General features: G+C 36.7%; 1 protein-coding gene across 2 annotated transcripts in view; it reads left to right on the top strand.

Moving 5' to 3' along the window:
• The first annotated feature begins 344 nt into the window (after positions 1-344).
• Positions 345-27,620, top strand: part of LOC111506508 (platelet-derived growth factor receptor alpha) — a 61,725-nt gene continuing 34,449 nt past the window's right edge. The window contains exon 1 of one of the 2 annotated variants that reach the window (XM_023161589.2): positions 345-635. The gene's annotated coding sequence lies outside the window, so the exon portion shown is untranslated. Of the gene's footprint in view, positions 636-25,533; positions 25,693-27,620 lie in introns of those variants that run through there. The other variant, XM_023161590.2, reaches the window with a different exon arrangement.

The following is a 27,620-nucleotide window of genomic DNA, read 5'->3' as shown; positions in this document are numbered from 1 at the left end:
CATGCGTGTACTCTTCCACCACCTTTATTATTATTATTATAAATTTTATTATTATTATTTTTATTATTATGTCAGATCGCTGTGCCATTCCAAAATAGGTCAAGAATCACCCTACAGGCTACTTCCTCTGAAGGAAATCAATTTCCCAGACAGTCAAGGACTCCGGTATAAAAAAACCACCAAGCGAAAAAACAAATAATTTCGCCCCCGGATGGGAGCTTCACAAGGCTAATTACTCAAACGAGAAAATCATTATTGTACACCTTGATTAGCCAAGAAGGTGTCAGGCTATCTCGTTTATCTGACGCGCCTTCGTTATCTCAATTGAAAGATTAAAGGAGAATAGAGATCGGCGATCAATTTGAAAATAAAACGCGTAGCAGGCTAGTTACGCGAACCGTTCGTGTTTTGTTTTTGCGGAGGCAATTTCGATTTGTATACAGGCTTGTCTAAACATTGTAAATAATAATTTTTCAGCGTATTTCGAAACGGGGTCTAAACATTTCTGGCGGATTCTCTCGTCGAAATCTAATATCCCGGAGTGCAGGTGTATCATCGGTACGGGAGTTCGATCTATCCGTAAACGGAGTGATTTTGATGGGAGTGTTTGTTGTAAGACGCCGGAAAAACAAGAGGTAAGTTCCTGGAAGGGATATTTTTCGAAATCTATAACAGTTTTTGAACTCTACAGTATTTATAAAAGCATTATTACTATTACTAGTTAACTCCAAATGGCAGTGTGAATCATTCTGAAGTATTACGCAATTTTTGGAGCATAATGAAAGGTTTTTTCCATTCTAATAACACTTTACTGTGTTTACGATTTACGTGTTTTGCAATACTACTCTGTTCTAAAAAATAAGCTAATTGTTCATTGCTTTTTTTTAAAAAATATTCATTTATTCATCAATTTCTGTTTTGTTCTCTTCAAAGTAGTCCCCCTCAGATATTATACACTTGTGTCGGTGTTTTCCCAATCCTAGAACAAGTTTTGATAAGCACTTTTTGGTATGTGTTCGAGCCCTATCAGCAATTCGGATTTTATCTTCCCAATCGTCGCAAAACGCCGCCCTTTCACGAGTTTCTTCAATCTTGGGAACAGGAAAAAGTCCCAGGAGGTCAATTCTGGTGAATACGTTGGCTGAATCATGATTACGGTGTTTTGTTTGAAGGTGATTGACAATTCAAGGCTTTTTGTTGAACTACTAGAGACAATTGAAGTCACACAGGAAGATCAACTAATCAGTTTCGACGTGAAAAGCCTTTACACCAACGTTCCGGTCGAGGAAGCACTCCAAATCATACAGAGGAAGCTATTCGGATACGGGGATCTGGAAGACAGAAGTAATTATGGAATTACTAGGATGATGTGTACGAAATTGTTATTTCCAACTGAAGGGCGAGTTCTTTACACAGGATGAGGGGACTGCCAATGGGATCGCCACTTTCACCACTCATAGCCAACATATATATGAAGTGATTTGAAACTCTGGCCATTGAAGAAGCCCACCAGAAACCTCGTATCTGGTTGAGATACGTTGACGACACTTTCATAATATGGAACCATGAGAATACAGAACTAGACGCCTTCCTGAAACACATCAATAGGGTAAGACCTTCCATCACTTTCACAATGGAGAAGGAAGTCTACAACGAATTGCCATTCATAGACGTATTGGTGAAGAGGTTCGACACTGAGTGGGAAATATCTGTATACCGAAAACCCACTCATAAGGGACAGTATCTGAACCACGAATCCAACCATCATCAATCGACTAAAAGAGGAATCATCAAGACTCTATTGAACCTTGCGTTCGGGCTCTGTAATACAAAGGAAGGTCTTGAGAAGGAACTAGATTCCTTTGGCTACTCCAAAAGAATGGTGAAACAGTCTTTGGCTAAAAGACAGCAGGAGCCTCGCAAGGAAAAAAAGTTGTCATAACCAGTGCTTGCACTTCCTTACATCAAAGGACTCTCAGAAAAGATACGAAGAATTGGATCCAAGTACAACATCAAAACCTGCTTCAGATCCGGAAACACAGCCTCACGAAAACCAGGCTACCAAACGCCTACTGCGAAACCAAGAATTGCATTAAAACGTCGTGAAGTAACTCGGCTTGGAATCTCTTGACTTTTCATTTTTTTTTCAATTGTTCTATTTTTTCTGATATTTTATTTCACTATTATTTAATAATAATAATAATAATAATAATAACAATAATATTGTGTTGTGGATAATCCGCAGACCGCTGATCAGGTGGAATCCTTCTGGAAGGATATCTGTGAACACCCGCAGCCACTCAACTTAGATACTCCAGCCCTAGCGCAGTTCAAAGCTTTCAACAGAGAGCTTCGACAGCATGAGCTCAATGAACTGCGCAACACGATAACCCCGGATAACGTTCGAAGGGCCCTTGTTGGTTCCAAGAACTTTGCTGATCCAGGCCCATATGGGATGAACACTTATTGGTGGAAAAAAACTACCAAGTACCCACCGCCATCTGGCCAGAGTTTTCAACTCATGGCTAGATGGAGAGCAGCCGATTCCGGATTGGTTTGTCGAGGGGCGGACCGTTCTTATGCCCAAAAGCGGAGATTTGTCGATTCCTAAGAATTACAGACCGATAACATGCTTGAATTCGTGTTATAAGTTGTTCACAAGCATCTTATATACACGAACACTCACCGCAGTTGACCGAGTGTTCGAACGGATATATAAGCAGAGAGGGTCGAAGAGAGGAGTCGCTGGATGTAAAGAGAACCTGCTCATCGATAGATGTGTAACGCAGGACTCGATACAATATAAGCGTAACCTCTCTATGGCCTGGATCGATTACCGTAAGGTATTTGCGGTACCCGACAACATAGTGAGATGCATTGAACAACTGATACCACTTTGGCGAACTCGCTTCACCATAACATCTGGTCAAGCAAGAGTCCAAACAGGGTGGGTCACTTTCAGAAGGGCTGTATTTCAGGGTGATTCCCTCAGTCCTCTTCTATTCTGCATCTCACTATTTTATCATCATCTGTTTTATATGGATGATCTTAAACTTTATGCCTCTGGAGAGAAGGATCTCCATCAGTCCTTGAGGGTGGTGGAAGAGTACACGCATGCTATCGGTATGAAATTCGGGATATACAAATGTGCAATGGTTCATCTCAAAAGAGACGATGCGGAGACTACGGAGAGGATGTGCAGCTCGTAGATGGAAGCATCCTACAGCATCTGGATGCCGGAGAGACGTATACTTACCTCGGGGTGAAACAACGCCACTCACAAGAGGTAACTGCAGTGAAAAACTCTCTCCGCGGTAAGTATCAGCACAAACTTCGACAAATCTGGTCATCGGAACTGTCGGGGAAGAACAAAGTTGCTGCAACAAATATGCTTGCCGTTCCAATCTTACTCTACTCGTTTAGAGTAGTGAAGTGGACTCGGAAGGGGCTGTATCAACTCGACGTAAAGACCCGAAAAATGATGCATCTCTATAGGAGTTTGCATCCCAAATCGTCCGTTCCACTGTTGTACTTCCCCCGACAACAGGGAGGCCGTGGACTTTTGAGTTTGGAGTGTCTACATGACAGAATGGTACTGGATACAGCCTGTAAAGTCGTCAGGAGTTCGGATCCCCTTCTCTGCATGGTCCATGACCATGAGAGAGCAGGAATTGGAGCATTTCTCCTTAGGGCAGCTGCCCGAGCAGCTGATGAACTCGGTATAGTTTTCGACTCTGAACGAGGTGATTCATTGGTGGAATGATGTCTTCTCTACTCTCGAATCTTAAAATCATACCGGCTTGCCGCACTAAGGCAGAAATCTTAGCCGCACAGATGCAGAAGGCTGTCATTCTTGGCTCACTGCGGTTGCTCAGGGCACATGATTATCGGTCCCAATGATCACTCACCCCACGGTGTGGGGAGTGGTCATTGGTTGATAATGCTGGCGCGCTCTCCCGAATGTATCGGGGCTTCGGGGGATAGGGCCTAACCAGCCCCCACTACGGTGAAAAAAAAGAAAAAAATGATAATAATAATAGGTTTTGATTCTCAGAATGATACAATAAATAACTGTGAACATTTACTGAAACGGGAAAGGTTGAAGATCAGTTGGTTGCATCAAAAGATGCAACCTCTGTTTTTCAGATTAGGCCAATATCTGAACCACGAATCCAACCACCATTAATCGACTATAAGAGGAATCATCAAGACTCTATTCAGGTTTTTTCGCTCAATATAATTGTTATTTTCAGCAATTCATTTTTAAATCTTCTTTTTCAGTTCTTTCAAACAATGGAAGTCGGAACTAATGAAATTCACCACGATATTTGTTTTCAGTCTTTATCGTGATTTGAAAGCCATTGTTATCCACAATACCGGACATTTCCTTTGTATTGCTTCGCGGAAGCAGCGCATAACTTCAAGTTAATAATACTTATTCCCGTACGACCATGTGACAAGAACTCCTGAGGCACTACGCTATGGTAATAGAAAACAGCGAACAAAACCTCGATATATGAGCGATTTTGGACTGCTTTTTATGGTTTTGGCTCTACTGGGCTCTTCCATTGGAACGACTGGACTTTGGATTCGATGTCATAACCATGTACCCATGATTCGTCTCCAGTTATGACCTTTTGGGCATATCTGGATCGTCGTTAAGGTCATTTTACAATTTCAGACAGTTTATTTCCGAAAAAATTGCATGACATGGGCCAACCATAATGCCGACATTCTCGGCAAATTCTCTAATAGTGATTCGACGATTCTCCATAACAATTTTCATCACTTTCTCAACATTTCCATTGATTGTTGATGTGCTGGGGCCGGGGCGTCCAGGGCGAGCATCATTATTCACACCTTCTGTGAAGATCGATACCCAGATTACAATCACCGTACGCCCCTGTCAACATTTTCAAGTGTTTTTGAGCACTCAATTCCATTTTCAATACAAAATTTGACAGAAATTCTGCTGAAACTGTAAACATTTGTTCGAGACGAGTACCCCAATATAAAAAAATCACTAACGGAACTAAACTCTTGAGCACTGGATACCGGGTTCCGTGAACCTTCTCCTTTTCTGTTGAAACAGAAAATATCATTATGGATTTTCTACTTCTGTGAGTACTGAGTATAAAATAATACTCCTCATTTTAACCTCTTAATGATACGTTTGAAATAACGTACATTCACCCATTATTCTAGCCCGACCGAAAAACATGATGTACCTATTGATGGGGAAGACACTGGAATTTGGAAAATAGTCTGAAAATAGCTGATGAGGTAAACATGAAATTAAAGCATTGATATCCATAAACACCTAATGGATATAGTGGCCGATATCCAAATAATGAGAGCTCTGTACAAATGCATACTTACGCGGATACAGAGTTATTCCTGTATCTATGAGTGTCATTTTTATTTGTGTACCAGAATTATACACTGAACTTCTTTGTTTTTTGTAAAATACCTAGTTAATAATAATAATTATATGTATTTATTCACTTTCTTGAGATTGTTTACAGAAATATATATGTACATATAGAAATGAACAGTGAACAAATAAAATACATAGTACGATGCAAAATGATCTGCCTGTGTGTAAGATTTATGCACTAAATTAAATTAAGTACTAAGATATAAATTTAAAATACATTTGAACAGAATATAAATTAATATTTTTTTTGCTACTAGATGTTTCCAAGTTATGTTAATTTTTTATGCATTTTTAAATAAATTTGTTTATCAAAAAAAAAAAAAAAAAACTAATCAATCTCTTGGAATAAGTACTAGATATCGATAATATAACTGGACATATTTGAACAGAATATGGATAATTAAACAATCAATGGATATAGAGATTTTAATCATGAGGATTCCAGACTACAATCAAATTAATACACAATAAACCAGTATATCTACAATCGTGGAAGAGAGTATTTATTTTTAAATTTGTCTATGTATCTGCTCGTGGTATATTCTTGACAAATAATTTAATCTTTGTCATAATTCTTTTGAGGTTTGTTTCGCATCTTGAATTATCAGGAAGAAAACTGTTGAGTTTTGGTCTTGAATACCAACTGCCCAACTGATTTGAACATTAATGGTATGACGATACTATGATTCCGACGTGTAGCATATTTATGGTAATAAGTAGTTAAGTAATTCTTTTTTGTTTTTATGCTGTTCAGCAGTAATATTTATAAAAAACAGCTGATCAGGGATCAAATATTCCAGATTTTGAATAAAGTAGATCGCTAGGGTAGTCATAACCTTTCAAGAGATTTTAGATGAGTTTTCGACACTCCACCCCATCCAATTATACCATATTTCAGATGAGTTTTGATTGTTCCGTGAATGTATTCAAAAAATTCATAGACATTTTATTGTTACATTTTATGAATGCTGGAACGAACCTCTGACAAGCAATTCTCCCAAACACCAGAACTGTAATACTCTCCTCGATGTCGATTTCGCCAACCAAGTCTTCAGGAGATGAAGAAAACTAATTTCCAACTATGAAAATGACACTTTTCCTTTCCGGGAAACATCAACATCAGCATGTTTGTTTGGTGTTTTGCATGTTCGACGATTTTCTGCTACCGAAGAAAATGGATCAGTTAATTTGCATTAAATTTCGTGGAAAAATGGAATTAAGTTCTCAAATACACTTGAATTGTTGACAGTGGTATACGGTGATTGTACTCTCAGTCAGAAAAATGTTTACAAGTGGTACAAGCTTCTCATAGAAGGTCAAGAAAATGTTAATGACGACACTCGGCCTGGACGCCTCAACAAACGATGAAAATGTTGAGATATAGTGAAGAAAATTGTTGTGGAGAATCGTCGAACCATTATTAGAGAAGTAGATGAGGATGTCAAAATATTGGTTGGCTTATTTCATGCAATTTTTCCGTGAATTTTGGGCATGAAGCGTTTGGCAGCGAAGTTTGTTCCAAAATTGTTGAACTGTGACCAATAAAACCGTTGCATGAGCATCGCTCAGGAAATTTTGATTGACAAAATGATTGAGACTTTCACAGCCGAGGTTTTCAGCTTCACTATTTTCCGGGTATGAAGGCCGTGGATTTTTCGAATTTCTTCCTGACATTTCGCTGACGCGAGTGACCAGCTTCCTCAGAAGTTTATACATCCTGAGTTAATGCCTCAAACCCGAAAAAAAGTGATACCGATTGTTGACTGACGTCATTGGCGATTCAAATTTGAATCTAAAGCAAATGGAACTTCAAACGTTCAAGCCAGTCTCTATATACCTACACAGTAAGTTTAATGGACTGACGCCTATCAGAAAACAACTACTCCCTGGCTAATACCACGAAGGGCGTTGGATTATATCCGACAGGCGTCAGTGCAGGAATCTTCACAGAAAATGTCCTGCATATGCAATTGGTAATACAACTGAAAGAGTCGACCTTCAATTATGGAACGGGCACACTTGCAGACCGGTTTCGGGCTTATTAGCCACTCATCAGTGCAAGATAGTGACCATCATCGACCTAAAGTCAATGATATTCCACAATTGAAAATCGGAATTCTTTCAGAGTATTTCATTCCTTTTCCGAAGTTGGAGCGAACATCATAAAATGGCACTCCATCTCGTGGACGAGATTGCATAGCTCACTGACTAATAAGAAAGATTCAAATTTGCTTCAAAGGGTCATAACTGGTCACTAATCATGAGTATGTGGTTATAACATCGAACTCAAAGTACAATAACTCCAGACTGAAGAAAAATTCTGTAAGGCAGATGAGTGGTTCAGGAGAAACAAACTTATATTGAATGACAATAAGACCAAAACTGTAATGTTCAAAACAAACCATGCAGGATTTGACTCACCTCAAGAAATTCGGCTGAGGAATATTTCACTCAAAATAGAAAAGGAATGCAAATTCTTAGGACTTCAACAGTCATATCTAAAATGTTTGTCAAAAGTTGAACTCAGTGTTGCATTCAATGAGAGTTATTGGTCAGTATATTGACACAGATGTAATCCGAATGGTCTATCATTCAAATTTTGAATCTGTTTGTAGGTATGGGATTATTTTTTATGGAGGTAGTAGAAATGCAGAGCAAATTTTTATTGTACAAAAAAGAGCCTAAAGAACTATGCTGAAACTAAACTCAAAAGAATCATGTATAGGCAAATTCAGTATCTAGTCTCAAAATACTTATAGGAAGTCTATACAAGGTGTAACTGAATAAGTGTAAGACATTCAAAGTGGTGATTCCTCATCGAAAAAAAAAATAGGATCTTTCATATAAAGAAACTTCATTGGAGCATCCCTTATTGAGATTCAGTCCTTTAAAGGGAGTACATGAAATTTGTATAACAATTTTTTCACAAGCACTGAAAAAATTAAAATATTAAAATTAACCTGACGTTTTGTACTACCAAAAAGACACTTAGCCAGCAATTTATTTGGTTTACCCATGGTTGTAAGGGGTGGAAAACGCAACCCCTAAAATTTATTTCCAATGTAACTTTTTGTCTCATTATTTGTTTACCATTTAAAAAGTTATTTCCGATAGCCTGTTTCATTGTAAACAAAAAATGTCTCTTGGGTTTTTTGCGCAAAATAAACCAGTTAGCAAAAAATTATTTTACGAACAACTACAGAGATACATCGTCATGAATGCGAACTGGATTTATTGTTATTTTGTAGTTAGCATCTGCATTAAACGATCAAAACAAAACTAATTTATTAATAACAAAAACACACAGCATGTAGGAAGCATGCTGTATGTTTTGTTCATGTAAATGTTCAATATCTCTACCTTCAGACATTACGCATGCGTCTAGATGTAGGCGTATTGAGCCACGTATTCGCTCAAATATTCCTGGAGTCTCTCTGATTACCCTGCACGCATCGATGATGCGGTTTCTTAAGTCCTCTACATCGCGAACAGGAGTACGATAAACCAAATGCTGTCAATGGCCCCAAATAGAGAAATCGAGAGGATGGGGATCCAGGGATCGAGTGGGCCAGTTCTGTGGTCCTCCTTGACCTACCCACTGATTTGCATATGTTTCAGTTAAATGCTGACGTGCTACTTGACTGAAATGGGCGGGAGCCCCATCATGCATAAAATATATATTCCTTCTGACGCCCAAAGGAACTTCCTCCAGCAGTACTGGATGCACTTCTCTTAAAAATTGAACGTATGCCTCACCATTTAATCGAGGAGGTAGAACATGAGGTAGAACTGTTCTTGATGGTTAGTTTCGATAATAGCGTGAGGGTTTTCATCAGCCCATATGTGGTAATTATGAAAATTAATAATCTTGTCCCGAGAAAAACTACATTCGTCTGTGAATTCTATCGTCTTCAGAAAGTCACAATTTCTTCTAATCATTTCCAGCATCCAATTGCAAAATTCAAGACGGTTCGGAAAGTCTCGCGGTAACAGTGCCTGTACTCGTTGCAGATGGTAAGGGTAAAAGAGGTGTTCCTTTGAAATTGGAAATGTCTATGATCGACATTTAGCTGGAAATCAATCTTTCTAGTACTGATGGTAGGTTGTTCTTCAATAAAATTAAGTACTGCTTCCTCAAGCTGTGGTGTTCGTACTTCTCGATGGCGACCACAATCCTGCGTTCTTTTGTCGAATGAACCATATTCTCGTAATCGTTGATGAAGGCGAGCAAATATTCTGTGTGAAGGATGCTGCCGTTGAGGATACATTTCAGCATATCTTCTAGAAGCTTCTAACCCATTCCCCTGCGACAGACCGTAAATGTAATGCATATCAGTCATTTCCTCATTTGTGTATGCCATTTTAATAACAAGTGAATCATTAAAGTAACAAATTAAGAATAGAAGAACAACACACAATTAGTATTAATTCAATTTCTAAAATTCACAAACTGACAGCGTCATACCAATTCAATTGTCACTATCGGTATAATAGCGAACTCCTAGATAGATTAGTTTCGTATTTTCGCATTTATGACGATGTATCTCTGTGATTTTTTGCTGCGAACTGGTTTATTTTGGGCAAAAAACCCAAGAGACATTTTTTGTTTAGAATGAAACAGGCTATCGTCAGGTCAACGTCAGGTCAATTTCAATTTCATTTTTTAGTGCTTGTGAAAAAAAATTGTTATACAAATTTTATGTACCCCCTTTTAGGGGCTGTATCTTAACAAGGGATGTTCCAATGAAATTTCTTTATATGAAGGATCCTTTTTTTTTTCGATGAGGAATCACCTCCTTAAATGTTTTACACTTGTTACACCCTGTATACAGGAACTCTCTGTTTTTCCTTTCAAGAAACAAACATCTCTTTGAAAATAGTCTACCACAAAATGTATATAACCCTAGAAATTTTGACTGTGTAAACCCAAAACATAGACTAACTGGTACAGAAAGGAGCCCGTTGTATCAAAGCATGAAAATGTTCAACAAACTCCCCACCAGCATCAAACAAATGAATAAACTTGGTGAATTCAAAGAGGGAATTCATAAGATTCTACTGAATATAGAACCCTATACTATTTCTGAATACCTCAGCCATACTATCTGACATAACATATCATGCTGCTGACGTTATTTCTCTTTTTGTATCTTTTTGTGATTATTCTTTAGAAATAAAAATATTTATTATTATTATTATTAATCATCCCAATGGAAGAGCCCAAGAAAGCCAAGACCAAAAAAGTACGTCAAGTTCGATCAACTGTCAAGGTTTTGCTCACTGTTTTCTTCGAATACCATGACGCAGTGCGTAGGAGTTCTTACCACATGGTCTAACGGTATTGTAGAAAAACAATTCACGGCCTTCACATTACCTGCTCACTCGTCATTGAATGTTAGTAATTTTTGGCCAAAAACACACCGTAATCATTCCTCAGCCACCGTATTCACCAGATTTGCCTCCCTGCGACTTTTTTCTGTTTCCAAGATTGAAGAGACCCATGAAAGGACTGCATTTTGCGACGATTGAGGAGATTAAAACTGAATCGCTAAGAGAGCTCAAGGACGTACCAAAAAGTGCACATCAGAACTACTTCGAGAATTGGAAATAACCCTGGCACAAGTGTATTATATCTGGGAGGACTACTTTTTTTATAATAATAAAATTTATTTACCATTCAATGAAGTTTACAGTGTTTAAAAATATATGAGGGGTTATAATACAATTATCAGTGGATTTATCGGATAGGCAAATAAATAAATAAAGAAAACCCACAAAGGCTCAGCCTGTGCGTGGGGACTACTCTGAAGGGGACAAAATTTAAATTGATTAATAAATAAATACTTATCGAGGAAAATGAAAATTCGTCTCATCTTTAAAACAGTCATTTCCCGCAGTCAAAAAACAATTTTATCAATTATTTAGTATCGCAACTAAATATTATCTGAAAATGTACATGGTGCACTTCGATTTGATGAAGTGTACAGAGCTCTGTAAAAATAAAAATGTAAACAAAAAATTCAACAAGAGTGTTACTATCTTCATTCGGGTTTGAAGGCCTAACATTTAGCCAATACGAGTGGCTGGCTTCTTCAGCGGTTTATTCATCTTGATGATTCACCGATGACTGATAATTTCTAGTTTGTAGGTTATATTTAGGTTGACTCAGGTTAGGTTAGGTTAGGTCCAAAGTGAGTGGGTCTATTCGACCCTCCACCGCAACCCGCAAGGGTTTTTGTGGCTCACACATATGCACAAATAAACCCAGCTTCTGAACGAAGCCGATTAGTTCAGATGGTGAGAGTATGGATCTGCTGAACTCTGAAAACCTGATTCGGTCCCCAGCGGGGCAGTCACAAAGTATATGCTCTGCTGTTTCATTATTTTCCAAACAGAGGCGACACACACTGTCCTTCGACAGTCCGAGTCTCTGTATAGGATGATTCAAATGACAGTGACCTGTAAGAAGGCCTCTTAGTCATCAACGTATAAGAGTAAATAAATGAGGGATTGAAGAGACGAAAAGAAGAAAGAAAAGAAAAAAAAAGAAAGAAAAGAGAAGGTAATATAAAGATATAATATATATATATATATATATATATATATATATATATATATATAATGGAGGTTATGGATATCTGTTCTATAAGACAAATGTTCATATAAGTAGGGAGGTTTCCTATATTTGAATATTTTAAAGAATATGCATGCTGCATGAAGACGTCTACGATTGAACATATTCAACCACTTCAAATCTGCTAATTTGTGTGAAATTCTGGACCTTCTTTTGATACCAAATATCAACTGATACAAAAGTTTTGAACCTTTTGTATGCGACACTTGTCGTTTTTGTCTAAACATGAATGGTAAACAGCGTCACAGTGGTTGAAATGAGATGAAACTAATGAATCACATAGTATTTTCTTGACATCTACATCCAAATATTGTCTATGGGGATATATGAGTTTCAATAATGAATAAGCAATTGTGAGTTTGTAGGTTATACATTGTGACCCATTTTCAGTGGAAACACCCCCTAAAATTTGAAGTTGTAAATCGATTTCAATAATTCTTTTTTTAAATGTCAAGTACTAAAAGGTCTACCTTGGGACAAAATTTGAAATGTTTATTAAAGTTTCAGGGCATACTACGATTTTTTTTTTGTCGAAAATCGGGATTTTTTATTAGCGATTTTTTTATTGAAAAAATTACTAGGCCCTGGATTCAGAGTGCCTCTAAATAAGTGTGACAAAATTTCATGAAAAAATATTCATTATTAATAAAGTTATGACAACTCAAAAATTCGGTATACAAAATGTAGGTACCAAATTCACATCGGAAAAGTCTAGGGATATTTTTAAAAATGGCAATAATTTTTTTTAGATCGCTTTAGGAAAAAAAAAGTTGACGGGTGATTATTAAACGAATGTAACTTACAACAAAATTTATTAAATGGTCAAAAATACTGAGTGCGCATATACATTTGCCCATTCAGCGATTAAAAGCTCTCTCAATTGAAACGTTGTGTGAATGTTCCCCATATGCGGAGTAATTCTTCGTTGACGCATGTCCCATACATGCTCGATGGGATTCAGGTCCGGTGATTGTGCTGGCCATGGCAATACATCAACTCCTTCGTTGGTGAGCCAGTCAGTCACTAGACGCGCGACATGTGGACGAGCATTATCGTGCATTAGGTGGAAGTTTTCACCAACAGCACCAGCAAACGGACGGACGATAGGTAGAAGAATGTGTGTCGAGGTACTGTCGAGCTGTGAGGGAGCGATTTGGAAAAACGAGATCGGTTCTGCCGCCGATCATGATTCCGCCCCATAGCATTACTGTACCACCTCTGTATGTGTGGACTTCCTGGACGTGTCTCAAACGTTCATTATTTCCAGGTCGTCTCCACAGTCTTACTCGACGAGAATCTGGATGAAATCCAAATCTGGATTCGTCTGTAAACAAAACTGTGGCCCAATCATTTGCATCCCAGTTTTGATGTTCTTGACACCACTCTAATCTTCTACCGCGATTGCCTCTCGACAAAGGTGGACATCTAAGAGGCCTTCTGTTGTGGAGATCTGTTTCATGCAGTCGATTTCTGACAGTATCACGACCAATGGTTACCTGGTGCGTCTGCTGCAACACGTTAACCAACTCAGGTGCTGTGATTGTCGGTTGCCTTCTTGCGGTTAAGACCAAAAATCGGTCTTGAACTGCAGTTGTAGCGCGTCCTCGCCCTGGATTTTGTTCGGTTGGACTGCCAATTTCACGGAAACGCCGCCAATCGACTGATAACACTTTGGGAGACCCCCAAACGAAGAGCTACATCATTTTGTCGCATGCCACCTTGAAGAAGCCCTACAGCTCTATTCATTCAGCCAATGGTAAGTGATGGCGTTCCATGTTAAAGCACAATATTTCCAGTTTAATTGCTGAGCAAGAACTGCATAGAATGTACAAACTCGACACTTTCAGATTATTCATTTTAGCCGAAAACCTACAGTTCGTAAAAAATTTGATAAAAGATTAGTTACCGTTTTTGCAGGCTTTGTTCAACCCATAGAAATCTACAGGGTGGTCGAGTGTACCAATTTAATCGAAATTAAACGACCTCATGCATTTATTTTTATGATATTCAGTATGTTATAAAAATATCCCTAGACTTTTCCGATGCGATTTATGATAGGATAGGCAACTTAGGTATAAATTACTTAGATTTAAATGTAATCAGTTAGTTTTGAAAATGTTGTAATAGCCGAAACTAGTCAACAATGAAGAAATATAGTGAAAAATAGACAAAAGTGTGTGTTTTTGTAGTGTATCCTATAGATCATGACACATGACAACTGAAACGGTTTATGCCGGGTTACGGAAGAAGCAGAATATGCTTACAACAATAAGGAAGTGTTTTCAGCTGCTTTCTTGGACACGGAAGGCGCATTTGGTAATATGCCCCTAGAATCAATCATCCAGGCTTCGAGAAGAAAACAGATGGAGGACACAAGCTGCAGGTGGATGGATTGTATGATTGGAGGAAGATTGACATACACAACCATCATGGAAGAGTTACAGGTAGAAACAAGTTGTTTTCGGAGGGGTCCTCATAGTGGCATTTATCAAGAAGGCCGAGACAGAGGGTGTTGGACCTCTATAACTTCGAGGTGGAAGATAAATCTGTCGGGGAAGGTCAAATATGGTTGACCTGGAACCAACATCTAGAAAGAGTTCAAAGAAAGGCAGAGGTAGCACTCATGCAGGCCAGAGGCTCCTACGGAAAAATATGGGGTCGTGAACCAGACATGGACCTTCACATCATGGTGATCAGAACCATGACAACATATGCATCTACAGTCTGGTGGCCAAATATGATGCAGATGATAACTGTTAACAAACTGGGCAGGGTGTTAAGAATTCCTGCACTCCTACATCAGCATTGGATATACTCTTGAATCTTACTCCTTTGCATTTGGTAATAAGGAAAGAGGCAAGAGTGGGCTAATTCAGACTGTAAAAAATCGCCAAGTTACATGGAATCGGGCAAAACAGAAATTTCGGAATATGTGGAGGAACGAACATCAATGAGGAGCAATCCTTAGAACATGCTCGGCAGAAACACCTGGTATACAGACAGGTCGATAACTGAACATGTAACGGGAGCTGAAATTCACTGTGCAGGGAGAAATCTTCATTTCAGTTACCCATCGGACAGTCAACCAGGCTGGAAAAAACATCAATTTGGGGCCTCAACGAAATGAGAGGATCAATATTTTAACATGCAGCCAAGCTGCACTTGAGACACAAACTTACCCAAAAGTGATATTGAGACTTGTTTGGGAATGTCGTGAAGAACTGAGGAAGCTGTCGGCCGAATCGAATACGTTTATTTATCTATTATTGTTTGTTCGTTAGCTTTACTTTACATGTTTTATTTTATGCTGCCCTGCTTCAGGCTAGTGCATCTTAAGGGGCTGTGTTAGTTTATGAATTTACTTTTATATAAAGAATAACAATATTGGGTTAGTGTTGTCTCAATCTAAGTTATTGGTTGTTGTTCTGTCGCTGGGTGTTTGTCCTATGTTGTTTGGAGCAATTGGTCTTCTTTCTTTCCTTGTGTTGGTCTTCTTTGTGGGTTGTTGTGTGTTGTCTATGTTTCTGATGTTCTTGGAAGGTGGGTAGGGTTGTTTGTTTAAGGTCTTCCTTGTCTGTGGTCTGTCCTTAACCTGATTGCTAGCGGAAACTTGTCCAGGATGTCTTGGAATCCTCGGGATATCCTCCAGGGCTCCTAGTAGCCTGTTTGGGAAAATAGGAGTTTTCTCAGCTGTCGGACAAAAATGGATCAATTATATACTGGATGCTAGGACACTCAGGTATCACAGGCAATGGAAGAGCTGATGACAATGTCAGTCACGGATCAAAAACTTCATATGGAGGCCTGGAATCTGCTGCGGGGTAGCAAAGTCATTGATACCTAATAAGATCGGAAAGTGGGTCTGAGAACATACGGTTCCTTCATAAAGGCCGAGAATAGAACAGAAGGACTGCCTCAACAAAGATGAGATCAGCTCAGGACAATTACAAGGCTACACATTGAAAGGACACCTGAAGAAAATCATTAATGAAAATTATCTTTCGCTTTAGCAATGTGTTGACGAGCTTATCTGCATTATCTCATGTATTAATCGACATCGTTATTTTCATCCTCCTATAATGACTGGAACGAAAATAAATATAACGAATATTGAATAATGTTGTCGATTAGATTATTTTTCGTTATGATAAATAACAGGGAAAATTCATTTGTTTCTACCGTTCCGACAAATAAACACAGATGTGCCATAAATTTTATATCGCTCTTTTATTTGTGGATATTTAAACGAGGTCAGCAGTATTGTATTACTATCTTTCCGGGTTTGACACTTAATTTATCAGTTAACTCTCTAAATTTCGATCACACGAATGATTGGTATATTCAGAGGAACTGGCACCTACTCGTATAAGTCATTTAAAAAGTCCGCGTGTATAGTAAAACCAATAATGATTGAGAGTAAAGCGCGTTGTCATATCTAAATTTTACGTTACCAGTTTATAGTAGAATCAAAATATAGTAAGCAGTAGAGTTGTAGGTTGTGGCAAATTATAGATAATACACAATACTAGTACGATTAAAAGGTATTATTTATGACAAAAATCAGTAATGAGCTTGTAATGAGTAATACTTATACATTTCCTGATTACTGATCAGTTAAAATTCATTATTTTCTGTATAGTGTTAGATATTTATTACAACTAGTGGCAACGCTGTACGCAACGATATTTCTGTCTTTGTCACTTTACCGTAACTTCGATCTCATCGTTGCAGTCTTCACTAATGTACTTGCAGCCATGAGCGTATCATTGGTTTGTGAATTATACAGCGTGAATTGTACGTTTTACAGTTAAGTTAGTCAGCAATCGACGTGTTGTGATAACAATTGGTGAAAATAATGGTGCTAATAAGTGTTTAAGCGTTACATAATTATATTTCTACACCGTTCTCAAACTACTCAAAAAATGGGAGACATGGTCGGGCCTTCCACGTCGAAAAAGGTAAAACGGTCGGAGTCTCGGTCAGTAAGAGAAAAACAAATTGTACTGCGAGTATTTCACTGTCTTGAAAGAGATCATCAGCCACCAAAAGATGACTTTGTGCATATGTGCTGTAATTCTACGTGTGTACCTCCGAATAACCAACCGGGCATTTCTACATCATTAAGATCCACAATTACAAAAGACAAATTAGTTGATATGTGCTCTGATTATACCGGTGTACCAAAATCATCGATTTACAAAATACTAAGAGAAGCAGAAATTCATGGGGACGTACAAACGCCAAAAACTAGTAGCGGACGAAAAAAATCACAGTTGATGAAGAAGCCAAAACCAGTATACGCAGAACTATTCACAGTTTCTTTTTCAGAAATGAGCTGCCCACACTACAAACAGTTCTGGAGGCACTTAGCGATCATGAATTGGTCCCAAAAATGGGTAAATAAACTTTTAGGAAACTTGTACACGAAATGAAATTTACGTACGGAAAAGTTGACAGGAAAAGCATTCTCATTGAACGTCAAGAAATTATAGCATGGAGAAGAAACTATCTAAGAAAAATTGACGAATTTCGGAAGCTCAAAAGAAATTGTACTTCATGGACGAGACATGGGTTAACCAAGGACATACGGTCAAAAAAGTATGGCAGGATGGTAATATAACAAGTGCACGACAAGCCTTTATTGAAGGTTTGTCAGTTGGATTAAAACAGCCATCTGGAAAAGGTAGTCGTCTGATAGTTACGCATATAGGAAGCGACAATGGATTTTTACCAAATGGTGAATTAATATTTAAATCTAAGAAAACAGGCGACTATCATGAAGAGATGAATGAGGAGGTGTTTGAAAAATGGTTTGAAGACATCATTCAACTTGTGGAACCTGGGTCTGTCATCGTCATGGACAATGTCCCATACCATAGTCGACATTTAGAACCATTACCGAAACAATCATGGAAAAAAGCAGCAATTCAAGAATGGTTAATCAATAAGAACATCCAATATAACAAAGATAGTTTAAAGGCAGAACTACTTCAGCTAACAAAATTACACACAGACAAATATAAAAAATTCGCAGTGGATGAAATGGCGTTAAGTCGTGGAATTACAATTTTAAGGTTACCACCATACCGCTGAGAATTAAACCCAATATAATTAATCTGGGCGCAAGTAAAAGGATATGTGGCACGAGAAAACAGAACATTTAAATTAGTGGACGTGCAACATCACCTACAGGAAGCTATTCGAACTGTTTCTGCAGAAGACTGGAAGAAATGCATGCAGCATGTATTAAAAGAAGAGCAAAAAATGTGGACGTAGGCAACCGTATTGAACACAATATTGAACCAATCATAATTCACTTTGATGATAGCGGTAGCAACAGTGACGAATCTGAGGCTGAAGATTAGACGAAAATTTGTACATTCACATTCATATTATATTCTATTATCAAAAATTTGTAATTTGTATTTTCTAGTACCCCTGACGATGAGTTTAAGTTACTCGAAAGCTTGAGAATAGTTATAAAGAGTTCACTTATCAATTGCTGCAACCCAATAGTGAAAAAAGTTATATATATTATATTATATATATATATATATATAATATATATATATATATATATATATACATATATATATATATATATATATATATATGTATATATATATATATATTATATATATATATATATATATATATATATATATATATATATATATATAATTATTGTGTTTTTTATTAATATTGTTATTTATTTGGTACCTACTATAATTACCACGATTATGACTCCGTTTTCATAAGGCCCACCTAATGACTACAACGATTAGGTAAATTACGATATTGCAAAGTTTTAATGAAATAAAAAAAAAATGTGTATGAATATTTTAACTAATTATTGTACTAAGAATTTTTCTTTCATTCTTAACCCTCTCAAAAATTAATAAGCGCGCCCCCGATTTGCTGTCAACTGGGCTTACTTCTACTCTCAATCATTATTGGTTTTAGTATAGGGAATGTCAACATTATTTCTGTAGCTAGGTTGGCACATCTGTCCTCTATACTCACGCGGAGTTGGAGCGCCATCTGTCTTTTAGTTTGTTTACAGTACCTACTCAATTGGTCAATTAACCTCAATCGTGTATTGCGATTTTTACAATAGGTAAAAATATACACCAAAAAATTTGCCTTAAATTTTGCATTGCAAATGGATTATTACGCCTTCCCCCTACAAACAGGAATTAGAGGTCGCTGCCCAGAAAAAAAATGATGAATAGACAAAATTTGAGAAAATGGAAACGAAAAATAGAAGGGATGAATTGAAAAAGCAGAAGAAACCTGGTGAAAAATCTCAATTGAAAAATCACGTAATAGAGGCATCTTGTTCAAGATCTATTCAAAAATTAAGGTGAATGCACAGTTCATCCATTAGAATGTTTGAATAATGAATGACCAACTAGATTTGAATAGATCATCATTATTGAACTTGTTTTTCCGAGAAAGAATTATTATTGATGTAGATATGAGGTGATATGCTTTAGGTGACCTTAATTCAACAGGTACCTTAGGTAGAGGTTTATGTAATTTTTTGGAAGTAGTCTCAATACAGAGTGTCTATTGAGTATGCACCATAAATTCAACAAACGATTCTTTAGGTAATTTCAAGACGGAATATTCATATAAACAAGTGTCCGCAAATCCTCCGTTCTCAAGATACAGAGTGTTAAAATAAAAATGAAAAAAAGTTACTCGTAAATATCTTAAATATCCTTTACCTAATTTTGTTGTGATTTGGCAATGGTATTCATAACATTAAGGAGCTGATTTAGACCGAACGTGATTCAATTTATTAAGTCCAGTGGCGTCTCGAGCGGGATTTGAACGAATATTTTTGACTTAAAAATGTACGCCACTGACTTTTGTGTAATTGTTATTTCTTTGGATCAATCAATTAGAAATACAACTTTTTTGTCTCTTGAATTTTTTTCGTATCTTGCTTAGTTTTTAAGGAAAAAAAGTCGACCTAATTGCATATCCCTGGACCTCACAAGGAATAATATGGGGAATTGAATGTTTCTTTTGGAAATTATTATTATTACAATTTTTCATTACTAATTATGTAACAATAACAACAAATATTAAATAAAATCAACATCTAGACTAACGAATTGCACTAAATTAAGTGTTGGAAATTGCCTCCTTCGGCTTCAATATAACTACGGATCTTCATCAAGTAACGGCCGAATCAATCAGAAAAAAGAGTTTCTAAATGCGCATACATTGGTAATGGTAGATTTATTACGAATAAAGCCATCCGTTACTTTCGGACCTCACTGTATAAGTAAACATTTACATTAAGGTATCTTATCTCAATGATTGGTCATTGGTATCAGTTTATTTCAAGAGTTTTCTCCGTTTTCTCCGTGTGTGAATCTACTTGAAAGTGTAATATCTCAATGGATACTTATTCAATTCAATCGAGATAACCGCCATTTGCAGGACCGGATTTGAAAGTTTAGAGGCCCTAGGGCAACGAAAGAGTGGAGACCCCTAGTTATTAATCATTTTCCAAAAAAACAATATTTTTTTTTCAAATGTTTCAAAAATGCCTAGTCAGTACATGAAATTATTTCAACAAAGAATGTAGTAATTTATTAAAGTCCAATACATTTTATTGAAAAGTAAATTAGCGCATTAATGCGCTAGCTCCCGGAGCTGCAGAGTCAACCGTTTCTCAGATTTTTTTTGACTTTTTTATTTCTCTTCAATTCATGGATACAAATTACATATAAAAAAAAGTATTGCCACTGAAATGCTCCATCAAATCAATAATTAATAATGGATGGAAACTTGCAATCTGATATATCGATAACCATAGTCTTAGTACATCAGTACATCATAGTCTTAGTAAAAATGCAAAAAAAAAATGTTCGGAAGGAAAAACGTAAATACAGGGTGTAACTGAATAAGTGTAAGGCATTTAAGGAGGTGATTCCTCATCGAAAAAAAAGGATCTTTCATATGAAGAAACTTCATTGGAGCATCCCTTGTTAAGATACAGCCCCTTGAAGGGGGTACATAAAATTTGTATAACAATTTTTTTTCACAAGCACTGAAAAAGTTACAATTTAGAAAGTGACCTGACGTTTTGTACTACCAAAAAGACACTTAGCCAGTGATTTATTTGGTTTGCCTCATGGTTGTAAGGGGTGGAAAACGCAACCCCTAAAATGTATTTCCAATGTAACTTTTTGTGTTATTATTTGTTTACCAATAAAAATTTTTTTCCAATAGCCTGTTCCATTCTAAACAAAAAATGTCTATTGGTTTTTTTGCCCAAAATAAATCAGTTCGCAGCAAAAAATTATTTTACGAACAACTACAGAAATACATCGTCTTAAAAAAAGCGAACTGGATTTATTGTTATTTTGTAGTTAGTACCTGCATTGAACGATTAAAGGGTAATAAACAAAACTAATTTATTAATAACAAAACACACAGCATGAAGAAATCATAGTTAATGTTCAATATGTCTACCTTCAGACATTACGCATGCGTCTAGACGTCGGTGCATTGAGCCACGTATTCGCTCAAATATTCCTGGAGTCTCTCTGATTACCCTGCACGCATCGATGATGCGGTTTCTTAAGTCCTCTACATCGCGAACAGGAGTACGATAAACCAAATAATGTAAATGACCCCAAATAGAGAAATCGAGAGGATTGAGATCCGGGGATCGAGCGGGCCAGTTCTGTGGTCCTCCTCGACCTATTCACTGATTTGCATATCTTTCAGTTAAATGCTGACGTGCTACTTGAATAAAATGGGCGGGAACCCCATCATGCATAAAAAAGATCTCTTCTGACGCCCGAAGGAACTTTCTCCAGCAGTACTGGATGCACTTCTCTTAAAAATTGAACGTATGCCTCACCATTCAATCGAGGATGTAGAAAATGAGGCCCAATTAAATCATCCCTAATAACTCCGAGCCACACGTTAAGAGAAAAGTGTTCTTGATGGTTAGTTTCGACAATAACGTGAGGGTTTTCATCAGCTCATATGTGGTAACTATGAAAATTAATAATCATGTCGAGAAAAAACTACATTCGTCTGTGAATTCTATCGTCTTCAGAAAGTCACAATTTCTTCTAATCATTTCCAGCATCCAATTGCAAAATTCAAGACGGTTCGGAAAGTCTCGCGGTAACAGTGCCTGTAATTTAAATATTGTAACTTTTTTAGTGCTTGTGAAAAAAATTGTTATACTAATTTTATATACCCCTTTTTAACAAGGGATGCTCCAATGAAATTCCTTTATATGAAAGATCCTATCTTTTTTTATGAGGAATCATCTCCTTGAATGTTTTACACTTATTTAGTTACACCCTGTATATGATGGAATTGGCCGATACTCGATGAAAATCCATAACTAACGTATTCAAAAAACACTTCATTGTGAGGTTTTCACTAAACAGTTTTACAAAAACGGCAACACGTGTTTCGCCACATAATGACTTCTTCGGGCGTATCTTCGGGAGAGTAAAGACACATTTGTTTGATAGTACAATAATTATTGAAGACACAATGTTTGAATTTATGAACAGAGTACGTGAATGACTAAACTCGTATTTTCAACAGTAGAATTTCATTGTTAAATTATGTACGCGGATAGAACTATCAACTGTACGTCGCGTATTCTTTTCGATTTCATTGGAATCGCTTCTATATATTATGTTTCGATTCAAATTAAAAAATTTTTATTATACCGAATGAATTTCTGAATATCGTAGGTATATGAATTGTTGGCATTCAAACTGGAGTTTGGGTTGAAGAATTGTTGTCTTATTTTTGTGAGGTTATGTGAATCTTTCTAGTGTTTCATTTCGGTCTCTAGTATCTGGTGACGGTATTGAATGAAATCATACGAAATTGAACCTGCGAGTTTCTTTGGAAGCATTTATGCAGAGTTTTAATATTCAGTCACAATCAATTTAATCAAAATGAGCGCCATTTGAATTAGGGCACTTTTGCCGTAAAATCTCCGAAAATCGCCTAACAACATCGTATAATAATAAGCTGGAAAGAGGTAAAAAATTAAAATCTGCCAAAGGTTCCAGTTTTACTTTTCGATAAGGAAGAAATTTCAAATGAACATGTAATGAATGAAAATCAACTCAGTTTGAAGGTTGACAATGTTCCATGGGAAATTTCATCAGTTCAGACTTCCATTGTCTAATATGTTATAAAATGGTATGAAATCTCTGAAAGAATCAATAAAATTAAAATGAATAGCTGGGAATTACAATTATATTAATCCAAGAAAAACCTCAAATGAAATCACAATAAAATAAATTACAAGCAACACGACGTTTCGATTGTTAGTAGCCACAATCGTCTTCAGGTGATGACTGGATTCACTCCTCCAAGAGGTCATTCGAATGGTTTCACCTATCTCGTTTTCCCTCTCCCTGCTTCACCGGTTCGGCGAAACCTAACCGTTTAGCAAAGTTGGCCGTTTTCCACTTGATTATGAGTTACTATATGTTGCGTATCTCTACGCTAGCTTGGCTGAATGCGTTGTTGGACAACATATATGCTGCTTCTTCGAATTTCGTCCTAAACCAGTGTTCCACCCTGTGGATGATCTCAGCCACCACATGACCAATTCCTTTTATCTTTTCCGACAATCCTGCTGCTAATTATGAAACAAAACCTGGTCAAAACTTAGGCGACTATTGTTTTCAAAAGTTATCAAAATTAAAAGCACTCAATTTGACAATTCCTGATGAATATTTAGTCGATGCTGTGATAGGTGGTATAACAGATGAAAATTTAGCTCGTACTATTAGATCAGCCCAGTATACTGATGCTAATTTGTTATATGCTTATTTGAATACCATGGGAGATATGCCATCTCAAATCACAGTCCCTAGTGCTAGTTACCGAACTCCTCCATTTATTAGTCGTCCTGTTCATCAAGATAAAAATGGGAAAAATTCCAAAGGAGGTTTAACTTGTTTCAATTGTGGTATTTCGGTACATATAGCTAAAAATTGTAGGAAACCTCGTATTGTGTGTTCTAATTGTCAACGTTCAGGACATGTAGCTCACAATTGTCACGAAGCGGAAGATCTCAGAGAAGGTTATAGATGCTCAAGAACAGTTATGTCTCCAGATCATTTTTAGTAATGGATAAGTATACAAGACGACCAAAAGTAAGTTGAGCAAACGTTGCTCTATAAATAGAAAAGGTAAACGTTAGCTTTGGTGAACGTCACCATTGAGCAAACGTTGCTCTGTAAGTAGAAAAGGTAAACGTTACCTTTGGTGAACGTCACCATTGAGCAAACGTTGCTCTGTAAGTAGAAAAGGTAAACGTTAGCTTTGGTGAACGTCACCATTGAGCAAACGTTGCTCTGTAAGTAGAAAAGGTAAACGTTACCTTTGGTGAACGTCACCATTGAGCAAACGTTGCTCTGTAAGTAGAAAAGGTAAACGTTACCTTTGGTGAACGTCACCTTTGAGCAAACGTTGCTCTGTAAGTAGAAAAGGTAAACGTTAGCTTTGGTGAACGTCACCATTGAGCAAACGTTGCTCTGTAAGTACAAAAGGTAAACGTTACCTTTGGTGAACGTCACCATTGAGCAAACGTTGCTCTGTAAGTAGAAAAGGTAAACGTTACCTTTGGTGAACGTCACCATTGAGCAAACGTTGCTCTGTAAGTAGAAAAGGTAAACGTTACCTTTGGTGAACGTCACCATTGAGTTGCTCTGTAAGTAGAAAAGGTAAACGTTACCTTTTGATAACGTCACCACTGAATAAACGTTGCTCTGTTGAATTTTTCTAATCTTTTTTCTGTTCTCAGGTCAGAATGAGGTCTGAGGACAGACCTTCTGCAGGATGGCCGAATGTAGGAGAGGACGAATAACCCTGCATGGGTTGAATGAGAACAGTCACAGCTAAGCATTCTTGAAGTCCACACGTGTTGTTTATCTATGTTCGTTATGGGATTAGAATAAATATTGTATTCTTTGTAGGGTGTTTTTTTCTGGTCTTGGTATAACAGAAGAATTGATTCTGTGACGTGTACTGTAGTTATGATTTATGGCTATCAGTGTATTTCTGTGGATATGCTGTCGCATTACTGCTGATAGAAAATATAGTTGTCGAAGATCAAATAACTTTGTTTTGCTTAATATAATTGTTACTCTCAGCTATTCATTTTGATTTTATTGATTATTTCAGAGATTTCAAATCATTTTATATCATATTGGATAATGGAAGTCTGAACTAACGAAAACAACTAACTTTACACATCAACTATCACCAACAAAAACAATTCAGCAAGAGGGAAGTATTCAATTCAATTTGGTCATTCAGTCTTCTGTTAGCGATTCGATTGTTTTCAATAATATCTCTTTTCACTTTTTACGATCCTGGACTGTGAAGGCCAGATGCGAGATGTTTTGTTTGCACATGGAATGTAAACGCCAAATATGACGGCATAGTTACTGAAAATTCATGTACAACACCAACTCCAGCAACAGTTGTACGAATGTTTCTTGAGTGAAATGGGTGAACAAATTTTCGCGGAAAATTCGCTTGGTTCTTTTTAAGTGGCGACATGACCAATATCAGTTTCTTGATCACCAACATTCAGAAGCAGGTAAATTTTTTTGTAGGCGATATTTTCCACGTTTTGACTTTTCAGGTGAATAATATGATGAATATTTGAGGAAATATGAAATTTTGTTTATTAAAAACACGTGTTTGCAGCTCTTCTCATTCATTGTTCATTTTTCTCATAAAAATTCGGACCACAAGTGTTATAAAAAGAAATCTGAAGAAATTTACGTAACAAGTCCGAAAAAATTCACGTTTTTTGGAGAGTAGACAAAATTCTGGAAGGCTGCGAGTCTAAAAAACTATTTTCGGGCGAATTGCGTAGGGGAGAGTGGGGTAATTGCGAACACCTAAAGAAGAACTGAAATTGAACGAAACCAGTAAAGGTTATGAATGCTATTTATTACTAAAAGTGAACTAAAACTAATCAATCTTATGTTCGCATAATCAACGTAGATGAATGTTCCATATAAAATAAAATATTAATACAAAAACAAAACATTGGAGTCCGGGATTACCCCACAACACCTGGGGTAATTGCGGATGGTGTATGGGGTGATTACGAACATAGTCTAATAAGATGAGAGATCACAAACAAAGCCTCGTGATGTACTTTCACGACTCGTACAGTTTTTGTGGGCTTATAAATTACATTTGTAGCATTTTATCCAGTCTTCATTAGGGGGATCTTCATACTTTTCATCACAAATCAGGCAATAATACTCGTTTTTCTTCATTTACAACTGTTGGTTTAGTAAAAAGATATGAAGTGGTGTAACGAATCTACAAATAAGTTCTCGTTCATCCAACCTGAATCACTTACAGCTGCTATCATATCAGGATTGCCCCCAAGTAACAACTGAGCATTCATACGCTTCCTCTCAAAAATAAAAAATTGAGGAATATACTTTCCTAAAGCACTTCAAGCGCAGACAATTGTCGTTGTAGTACCTTTTTCACCACTTGTTGCCATACCGACTTGTTTCTGGCCTTTTGGTGCTAAAATCGAATTTATTTGAACATTGGATATACCTGTCTCGTTCGCATTGTATATTCGATTGGCATCAAAGTGGTGTTTGGTTTGTAAAATTCCCAAATTATTGAAGAACATTATCACTTCTGTTTCATTGAAAGCTGTAATTCCACTGATAGAAGTGGTTCACGTAGTTAAATTTTAGGGCGCCTTTTCTTAAATCCATAGAACCAGTATTTTCCTGTCATTTGAGATGGTTTGTCAAAATTATGCTTTAAATTATTCTCTTGGGCAAATTTGAATGCTATTTTTCGTACCATTTCTATAGTTAAACCATAAAATAATTTACTGCATTTCATGATGAAGTCCTCTAAGTCTCTTTCTTGTTCTTCCAAAAATATAACCTTTCTGCCAGTTTTTGGCTACTTTATAACTTCTTTCTTGAGATAGTAGTGTATACTACTTTTCGGAATAAATTATATAGCTGCTGCTTTTCCAAATGAAAGTGTTTTACTTTTAACATCCTGAATAGCATTTTCTTTCTTCTAATTTGTATTTGGTCTCAGTCTTTCTTTGGTAATTTCGTGGCATCTGAAATATAGTCAGTTAAACATAGGTATATTTTAAAATACATCATTTACAATTTCATATAGATGCAGGGCAGAAAACAAGGATATATAATAAAAAAAGGATATAAAATAAGCTATATGAACTATACGGTGTATAGGGGTAATTGCGGATAGCTGGGATTACCCCCTAAAATCACCATTAATCGCCATTAGCCGACACACACAATACCACAAACCAATATTTTTATTTGAGGTTAGAATAGCGTGGTTCACGTGGTTATTCCCTAAAAACATTGTTGAATGATACATTAATAAGAAAAAATAATGTGATATTTCTATGTAATGCCTGAAATATTAAACACCTATTCAATTTAGTAAAAAATATATATGAAATTGTTGATAAATCTTTAAAAAAACATACCTTGTAAA

This window comes from Leptinotarsa decemlineata, unplaced genomic scaffold, assembly GCF_025532065.1.
Source record: "Leptinotarsa decemlineata unplaced genomic scaffold, Ldec_3_MD MMD2_P_RNA_scaffold_2, whole genome shotgun sequence".
Taxonomy (NCBI): domain Eukaryota; kingdom Metazoa; phylum Arthropoda; class Insecta; order Coleoptera; family Chrysomelidae; genus Leptinotarsa; species Leptinotarsa decemlineata.
Note: the sequence above shows the minus strand (reverse complement) of the source record. Positions and strands in the feature narration are given on the sequence as shown.